We start from the raw sequence: 10,663 nt of genomic DNA on the forward strand, positions 1-10,663 counted from the left end.
TCACGGTTATGAAACTGCCACAATATTTTAAATATTCTTTATTAATTTTTTTTCAATGGACCATGATGTGGCAAGTTAGCGTCTACCATCTCCCCGCCAGTAACTTAATACATTTTTTTAATTAAAAATAAAAAATAAAAAATAAAAAAAAAGATATAAACAAGGATTTAAAACATATATGAGAGAACACTTTCCCTCATTCAAAAATCAAAATGTAGGGCGGTTCCAACACCTCCAGAATTTTTTTTTCTAGTCTCATTACCAGAATTTAGAAAAGTTTTGCAATAAACTGATTTTTGTGTGTCTGTAAATCTGACGCTTATTTTAATTGTAAGTAGAGATTTTTAACAGAAAGAAAGTGAAATTTTAACTGCTAAAAATAATGTTATTTTTAGTAGTGCATATATAACTAAGAATGCAATAAGTTATAGGTATGGTTAATTTGATTTAAGAATCTACAGAGGGTAAAGTGTACTATTCTTAATAGCCACAAAATCTTGTACATGGGATATGGTACCCCTTGTACCAATATTATATACATTTTACTTCTTTTGCTGTTCAAAAAAAAAAATAGGTAGAGTACTAGGGTATATGTAGATTGACTAACATAGTGTTATTCCAATTAAATAAGTTATTTCAAATTCAAATCTTAAATATAGAATTGTATTAAATGTGGAATGCTGATCAGAAAACATATATGATCTATAAAAAAAAATGCATTAAACAATGCGACAAAGCTAAATAGTAAACAGGAACACAACACTTTTGAAAAATATGAATCTTGCAGGGCGATTAATAGAGGAATCATCTTAATTTAAAGTCATCCGATTGGTATTATATTAAGACCTCTGAATTTTGGAGTTGAACAAAACTATTTGGCTCCCAGAAACATGTCTGCAACTGCAAGGATCGGATTTAACCTTCAAAAGTTCAAATCATCTACGTAATTAATACTCACCCACTTTGAACATGCATATATATATATAGAGAGAGAGAGAGAGGTGTCGATAAACCATAGAAACTTTGTTGTTTTTAGGATGATGTCTCTGATTGATGAAATTAACTATCCAAATACAAAGAATAGAGCCTTCAGCAACCCTCTCCGTCTACCGCTACTCCATGTTTCTTCGTATTAATTCAATCGATTTGAAACACAGTGTAGCGGAAGCCTTTGAGGGTCTCAGAAGACACTTTCTCTACAATATTCGTCCATTGGAACAGACAACTTAGAAACTTCTTCCTTAGGAACCATTCATATCATTTGTTACCACTCTACGCTATAATGAAAACTAAGGTTTAGTGGCTTATATATGGTGAGGATTTGTTCCTTCGCCACATGATATTAAAGACATAAAAAAAATTAATATTTTCCGACATAGATTAGTGAGTGGTGTGTGGAATGAATTATGTCTAACACTAGCATAAAAAGAAATTCCTTATTTTTCAGATAAGGTTCTTCGCTAATCCTAGAAGTAGCAAAACAAAAGTTGTACATGCATTTGAAAAAAAGCATAATTAACAGTGTTTTTAATTAGGGGGATCGAGACTATGCATTTGTAGATTTGTTTGCTTCGCGGAATTAAGTTCTCGCTTGTTGACATGGTTGAGAAATGGAGAATATAGAAAAGATATGATGGAATCTATATCAAAGATAAATATAGTTCTTCCAGAATTTCCAAATTATGTTGTGGAAAATTAACTAGCCGCCAGGATATTGAATGTTTGCATTACAATTAGAATCTCTCAATAGAGAGCATTTGTAATATAATAGGACAATCTTCACTTTAGAGAGAGGACTCGAAAGAGTCAAATTCAAAAAATATCAGTTACTTTCACTATAGATTTATGATCTGCCTAATGTTTTGGTGTATTCATATGGCCTTTCATTAAACGAGGAGTCTAACTCATGTTATTTGAATAGGGTGTGTCAACATCTTAGTATCGATTTTAAATTTTTAATAGATGAAAAAAATAGTCATTTATTATTACCAAAACTAAAATTTATTACCATTGTTATAATAAGTTAGATTTTCAATAAATTACTTTACTTTTGTTTTTATCAATTTTTAAAATTATTTTAGATAGATTGTGAACTTTTGAATAATATATATTAGATAAAATAGTCTACGTGTATGATATTAATTAACATATAAAATTTTATATTTTAATTATAATTTTAGTTATTATAACTTTATAAAATTATAGTTATTTAAATAGTTATTTTATATGTGTGTTAATTCGATTTTAATACGAGATAGTTTTAAATGTAGTCTTCCTACTTATAACTGTCTGTTTTCATATTCATTTCAGCATTTTGTTATAACTTTATTATAAAAACCTAAATAAAATAAGTATCATGTATAGGAAAAAAAAACAATTTAATCCTTATACAATACATATATAAAATTTAATCCTTATGTTTTACTATATTTTATAGTACTCTAATAAATAATATTTTGGCTGAATAAAAAGATTAACCGTACCAAAAATAGGACTGGTCTATGATTCATTAAGTTATAAATACTAGTGGCAAGACTTAAAAAAATAGTTTTTATATAAATAAATTTAATGAGATAAATTTTTCGTCTTAAATTACTTAAAAAATATTTCAAAATTGTTCTTACAAAGGTGAAAACAATCACTGTTTTAAGTTAAATGGATAACATCAAACAAGTTTAAAAGTTAAAAGATCAAAATTATTCCTTTAAAAAAATAAAAGACTAAAACTACTTTTTATATAGGATAAGGAACAAAAATATATTTTATTCTAATATATAGGGGTGAAGAATGGGTTGGGACAAGTTTATTATATTCTTTATCCAACTAGAAAATGTGGTTGAATTATTAATTTGAATTCAAACCTAATCCGATTAAAGCTTAAAATATATGAGACAAGATTGGACCAACTAAATATTTTAATATAATATATTAATATTAATATTATGTATAATTAAATTATAAGATAAAAATATATAAACTTTCAATTAAAGTATATTTCACAATAAATATATATATATATATATATATATATAATGTGATTATAAATATCATATTATATTATACAAAGTATCATGTATTAAACAAGTTTTATTATTAATACATTCTAAGAATTTATACTTCTTAAAATATATATACAACAGGTTGGGACAACACAACAAAGCTTAAATTTGTCTTATAAAATTATATTGGATCTAGTTTTAACACCAAAATTCAAACTCAAATTAACAATGTACTAAGTTGAGTCAATAGCCTCACTGTTTCTTGCTCACACTCATATTATTTTATATATAGAAAGGTGTATTAATGTAGTTGCTTAATTAATTTTTGGTACGTCTAATACGTGCTAAGTTGATTGTTACATATTTGCTAAACATAAATTGGATAGAAATTTTAAGTCATTGATTTCCCAGGAATTTGTGTTATAATCATTTAAATTTTTTTTTTTGGTATTAAACAAATGAATGAACAAAAATTAAGAATTGTTCAACGTTAAATATAACAAAAGTATAAAGCATTCAATAAACTAATCAAAAATTTGAATTTATATAATGAAAATTGTTAGAAATTAATTTCACTAATTTTCTCCATATATAAATCCTCTTAAATTTTCATTCAATATTAGGAATCATAAAGTTAATTCAACTATTACAATTATATTTAAATCATAATTTTTTAGGCGAGAAATTTTAGATTGTTTAAGAAAAAAAATTAGTTTCTTAATAATTTTTGTTAAACAACGTGCATTAAGGTTAGGAATCAAAAATTGAGTGATAAGACTTATCTTATTATTATTAATAAGTGCTATTAGTGTTTTACTTAGATTATAATTTTAAAAGGATTTCCTAATCTTAGTTGAAATTATAGAATCATAAATAGATTGATTAGGTCACAATACACATTAAGTATAAAGTAAAATAATTAACTAAATAAACACATTTTATTGAATGAAAACATAGAGAATTATATGAGTATAGTAGTTATCTCAATATCCAAAAATACATATTTAATCGCTCATAACTAAAGATTACACAAGAACAGAGGAATCTTTGAATGATTCGTGATTACAAAAATGTTTCCTCACAAAACTCTCCCTAAAATTATGCTCGTAAAAAGTAAGATACTAAAGACCTCCTAAAAATCTTAATTTATAGTATTTTTAAATAGGTTTTTGTTCATAGCACCCAAGTGTCTAAATTTAAGCAAGCTTGTTTGATCTTTTCAGAGGTGGTTATTAACTTGACTTGTTCAAAGTGTTTATCATGGTTACTCTAAGCGAATTTCATCTTGTTAAAAGCCAGTATTTTACGTACCCTTAAGTGACTAGAATCCTCTTCTAGTAAGAGTCTTTTTGACTTGATAAAAGAAAATTTCTAGTTACTTTGAGGGAATTTCAAATTGATTAGAGCAGACACTCTACTTATTTAAACAAGTTAGTTTCATCTTTCAGGCTTAGCATTTGACTCATCTCACTCAAAGCAAGTTATTAGACACTTTTAACAAATTTTGACTAGGTCAAAGTGTGTCTAATTGATCTTGAAGCAATGATTCTTTTTTGAAACTTATAGCTTGAAAATACATTAAAAAACTTAATATTAAACAATTATATCTTAAAAAATAAAATTAACTATTAACTAATAAATTTTTTTAAATATAAAATATATTTAATAATTATCTAAATTGAATAAAAATTATATATATGACAATTATCATTTAATTTTAAACAGATTTTCCTTTAACATTCTAAATTTGGGTTAATGGTTCTTATTTATTTTTTATATCTTTTTAAAAAAAAAAAACTCTTTCTCAAAATTCTATCTGTGCACTCTGAAAAGTGAAAACTTGCTTCTCGAAAGTATCCGGTTGAAGAACCAGTTGTCTGTTCATCGCGGCGACGAGACTGCTTCCTTCTGATGAGTGTCCGCCTCTCGTTCTCTTTTCTTTCGATAACCATTTCTTTCTCTCGGGCCTCTTCTACCACAAATCCAATTCAATCCTCTGCATTTAACTTTATCTCACCTTTCTCCTTAAACCACCCTAATCAGCTAATCCTAAACTATACATTCAAGCCTCTCTAGTAGAAATTTTTACCAATTTCAACGTGCATGTGACAATAATAATTTTTTTATCTTGCTCTGATCGTTCTATTAATTTAGGGTTTAGTTTTGGATATAGTTTCAGGCTAGTAATAGACTGCCCACTGAGGTGAAATCTCCAAATAGTAGTATCCTTGACCTTATGCTAACAAATTGTGCTGAATTGGAAAGCTCTTAAACGGCGAATAATTCATACAATGCTTCGAAAAGAAAGGACACAAACAAGTGATTCACTAAGCTATGTCCGCAACTTGTTACTCGTCTATTTATCTCTTAAACAAACGGTATCTAACTTTTTCAAACCCTTCTATCCTGTTTATAAAATTGTATATCGAGTCAAAAGATTACATATTCCTGATGAATGGTCCAAAGAGAAGTTTACAATAAGAATCATGATTACATGTGATGGTGCCTTTGTTACTTAATTTCTTCTAACTCCCTTGGAAAATAATCTTTCAAATTCAGAAGAAAGAAATATCCTCGTTGACCTTAACCCTAAGTTCCTAACCAATGCGATCAATAAACAAGAAGTATGATGAGATTTGAGAATCTGTCTCTTTGTCTTCTTCCTGTATAAAAGCAACAAACTTAATTCAAAATATAGCAAACAAAATAGCTAAACCAAACGTTAAAAATTATACTATCATACATATCTTCTTCAGTTCTTCTTTATATGGCTGAATGCTGCAGGGGAGGTTAGTTCATGGGGGAGAGGATAGAGCACCTGTCCTCTCTTTTATTTAGTACATCACTTGTAAGGGTTGGGTACTCCTTATATACCCTTTATCTTCTTCAATATATCTTTTTTCTAACCAAAAAAAAAAAAATCTTCTTTATTTCTTTTTGGTGGATAATTTGGATATCTTTGTTGCTTCAAAGGAAGATCTAACAAGCCTATAATAAGGGTTTCAACTTTCAAGTTTACTAAAGACTTGTTTAGATAAACTTTTCTATATATATACAATTAAAATAATAATAATAAATAAATTAAATAATTTTTTTCATGTATAAAAAATTTTCATATTAATTTTTTCAAAAATGTATTTTTAAACAAATCCTAATAGATCTCTAGAAAAGTAAACATTTATCTAAACAGACAATAATAGATCTCATCATCGATTAAAGAATTGGAAAGTGAACTCTGGAATGTATATTTAGGTGCACGGATGAAGTTATGGAGGAACTCACTGAAACAGAACATTATAAAAAATTATTCAAGAAGTTAAATAGCCATGTAGGTAAATTCAGTGTTTGGCTCAAAGATATTGTAGATGTTTCAGATGGATAAAAAGTTGAGCAGTTGCTTTTAACGTACCTAAAGACATTCCACTACTACTTGTTTCTGGGTATTAAAACCAATAGAAACATGCAGTAGTGGAAGCCTTTGAGGTCACTAAAGTGCATTCTCTATTAAAATCTCCATGCATAGACCTAAGAAATAATTAAACTTGTTTATTTCTCAGTCAAGCACACACCTTATATATACCTTAATCTGGTGAATGGCCGTATGTGTAGCCCATATATATAGAGTGTGATAAGACACGTGATGAAATTGAAGCACAAATTGCCAAATTGTTTTGATTCGCCAAATTTAAGATATAAATACTTTTTCGATAGCGAATAATGAATTTTAATATTTCTCAACAACTTTCTAAGTTCATAAGGACAACTCAGCCAAATTCCACCAAGGTGGAGATATACAATGCTTGTCTACTTCTGATTAATAGAATGTTACCAAAAGAGAAAATAGGGCATCTTTTGCATGAATTTTTATATGCACTTGTCAATGCATGGCTGGGAGAATTATACACCTGATCCTTTAATAAAAAATAATTTGCATTTTGATTATTTGATTGGTTTATGTTGAAGGCTATAGTCTGATTCGTGGAAAATAGATTAAAAAATGACTTTAACTAGAAAAGGAATATATACCAGAACCCACACAAGTCAAAACAGATTGAAGATAATTACAAAATGCCACCAATAATTAACTTTGCAGATCCGTTTCATGCAATGATTTGATAATGGATTGTATCGCATACCACAGTGACAAAGCCTTGTGTCAACATTGATGTAAAAATCAAATAAACTTGTATCAGTACCAAAATACGGTTTTTGAAACACTGGTTTATTATTTGATTAGTAAAGGAAAAAATATGAACACTCTATTCATCACATGTCTTATCACACTTTATCAATCTATCTATATTTATTTATCTATTTATCAAATATATATATATATATATATTAATTAAAATATATTAAAATATGAGCATTTTAATTATTTTTAAATTATTATTTAATTTTAACAAAATTTAATATAACATATAAGATAATATAAAATTATAATTCAACAGTTTAATCAATAAAATTTATATTTAATTAAAAGTTATTGAAAGATATAATAATTAGTAAAAATTACATTAATATTATTTAAATCCTTCTCTCTCACATACACATACACATATACACACACACACACACACACACACATATATATATATATATATATATATATATATATATATATATTTATTTATTTATTTATTTATTTATTGTAATTGTAACATGAGTAATTCTATTTATTTATTGTCACTAATAAGGTACTTTGTGCCTTCGTAAATTATTTTTAAAATATAATAAATAATTAAAAATTATATAACAGTGAGAGTTATTAAAAATAAAAATGATGATTATAAAGTGAAATTTACATAAAAGAATAAAAAATTTGAAATTTATAAAAAAAAAAATAAAAATTAAATGCTATAAATGATAAAATGGGATAAAATCCCCTTTATTATAATTATAAATTTTTTACAAAATAAAATGCAATAAATAGAGTTTAGTTTTTGAAGCTTTGAACTCAAAGTTCACCTAAATCAACCTATGTCAGATAATATATAAGTCCGATGAAAGAATAGAGATGACATAAATAAAATTAATTGGTCATATATTACACTATTTAGAAAGAAATAGGATTATTAAAATATGTACTTCGATCAGCTTGTATTATGTAAAAAAGTGATATAAAAAACTGTTTAATATTTATGTACTGTCTATGTAAAAAATATTATATCAATCAATTAAAAATTATTATTGGTATAAACTTTAAAATAATTATTCTAAAAATCAATAAGTTTATCATATTGTTTAATGATAGTGTAAAACTATTTTATCCTATAAATATATAATTTATTTTCTCTAAAAATAATGTAACATTTATATAGAAATATACCCTTTCTTTTATAAATTATATTCATTCTAATAATAGTATTATAAGTAATAGTAGATCCTAATTTAAGTCAAATCAGGTAATCAACTCCTATAATATATAAATAGAATCACTATTTTGTATGAAATTACGTGTTTTTAGAAATTTTTTTATGAGAAAAATTGTAAAAAATTTTTTTAACTATATCCAATTTAATTTTTATTTATCATAATTATTTATGAATTAAATATTAATGTGTTAAAATAATTATCAAGAAATAAAAATTATTTATGTTATAATATAAATTATTTATTATAAATCTAAAATATAATTTATACATTTAAAAATATCTATTTATACAAATTTTGAATAGAATATATATTCAAACTTAATATTTATTTATATATAATTTATAATAAATTTTAATATTATATATATAAAAAATATGTCAATGCATTACACATGCTAAAATATTAGTCTATTTGAAAATACAAAATCATTTTAGCAATTTTTTTGTAATAAAAATTGAAAATAAAATTTTATTTAATAAATTAAAACCCTCAATGTCTACTGCATGAAGTCTTAAACCTACAAACACATTGTGAATCACATATTCATTTGATATGACATGATGTTGCAAGTGACTCTCAAATCTTAAAATCTCTAGTTTGAATCTTGGATTTGATAAAATAAAAAATAAAAAAAAATCCTAAGAAGAATAATTTAATGCAACCAAGTGCCAAGATCTTAAATTTGATGAAAAAAACAGAATCAAAAGAATAACCTTAATACCCTCAAGGTCAATAAAAAATTAATGGGAGGGATAATTTTAATGTCATCAAAGTCCTGAAAGAGACTATTTTCAATGATACTCGTGTCAATACCATGTCCCTTTAAACAAAAATCTACAAGCATCATTTTTTTTTCCCTATGCGTTTTGATTTGCTTTGAGCATCTTGGTCCTGTTCCAACGACCAACTTCCAAGGAAGCCAAGGGTCAATTGCTGTTGGATGCTGATTTTTAACTTTTTCAAAATCTTTTTACATTTATTTATAGAATTAAGAAGGAAAAATTGTTGATTTGGTTTTTAGTTTTAAAAAAATATTCTTTCTCAAAATTTTAAATTTTAAAATGTTTTCTATATAAACAAAATTTTAAAATATTGAAAACATGTAATATATACAGTATATATGTATTTTTATAGCAAAGATATCTCAATAGGTAGTAAGAGACTAGTTTCTTTTGAAATGCATAAATTACTTAAATGTATTTTATATATCCGTCAAAAAAGTTTTCTTCATATATAAATATTCAAAAATTGAATCTCTTACAAAATAATTAAGAAACCTAACTATTTACCAACTGTGTCCGACATTATTGGTGATATGATATACAATATATGATTCTAGGTATAATAAGTTCATAGATTAATGTTAATCGTAAGTGTATGAGTTTCATCAATCTTAATTTCTTATACTCTAATTTTTATATTTGTTTTATATGTTTATCTATCTTTTCTTTTATTATATTACAATTGTTTACTTTCTTCTCTCTTTGAGCTAGGCAACACAGGTACTAAAGTTAAGTCTTCTATTTAAGTATCGCTTCTTATTGGATTTGTACTATCGGAGTGAGTTTCTATTTAAGAGCTTAGAACATTTACATACATACCTATATCACACTCAAGATATTTAAATTGGAGTTAATCATTTATACATTGTCAGTGTAAAGTTTTTTTTACACTGACAATCAATTATATCTTTTAATTGTGTCATGTCACTGTAAACACATTTACTTTTAACAGTGACATGACATAATTAAAAGATATAATTGGTTGCTAGTGTAAAAAGACTTTACATTGACAGTGTATAGATGATTAACACTTTAAATTGATCTCACTCATAGGCATAACTCATTTTTACTATTTTTTTATTTAAAAACTTAATAAAGTATTCAGTTTATCCAACTCAATTTTTTTTACAAAAACTACTAAATGAGTCCCGCTAATAACTTTACTGTTGGTGTGAGTCATGATGAGAATTGATTCTGCAAGATCTCAAGAGAAAATTATGGGATGCCGCTTAATTGTAAAAATCATATAATTATGGCAATTATAGTTATTATCTTAATTTGTATATAACTGATATAATTTCTATGTATATATTAGTATCTCATGTAATTGCAATTAAGTGGAATAAAATTATTATGACCATGTCATTTTGACATGGTATCAGAGCATACACGATCCAAATCCTGCTTTCTTGAATTTCCATGGCTGATGCAAGATCTCCTACTCCTACCTTAGAGGAGTTGGCTACAAAAATGGTAGAAATTCTGAACCAGGTTTCACCCCCACCT

The 10,663-nt window shown here is 25.6% G+C and overlaps 1 long non-coding RNA gene across 1 annotated transcript; it reads right to left on the reverse strand.

Annotated features, from left to right (window-relative positions):
* Window positions 1-5,256: 5,256 nt before the first annotated feature.
* LOC145956984 (uncharacterized) lies at window positions 5,257-7,176 on the reverse strand. The gene is made up of 2 exons (XR_014433439.1): window positions 5,743-7,176; window positions 5,257-5,662 (listed from the first exon to the last, which is right to left on the reverse strand). It is a non-coding gene; the product is annotated as an uncharacterized LOC145956984 (long non-coding RNA).
* Between the last annotated feature and the right edge of the window lie 3,487 nt (window positions 7,177-10,663).

This window comes from Cajanus cajan, chromosome 4, assembly GCF_000230855.2.
Source record: "Cajanus cajan strain Asha chromosome 4, NIPB_CcT2T_4, whole genome shotgun sequence".
NCBI classification, from domain to species: Eukaryota; Viridiplantae; Streptophyta; class Magnoliopsida; order Fabales; family Fabaceae; genus Cajanus; species Cajanus cajan.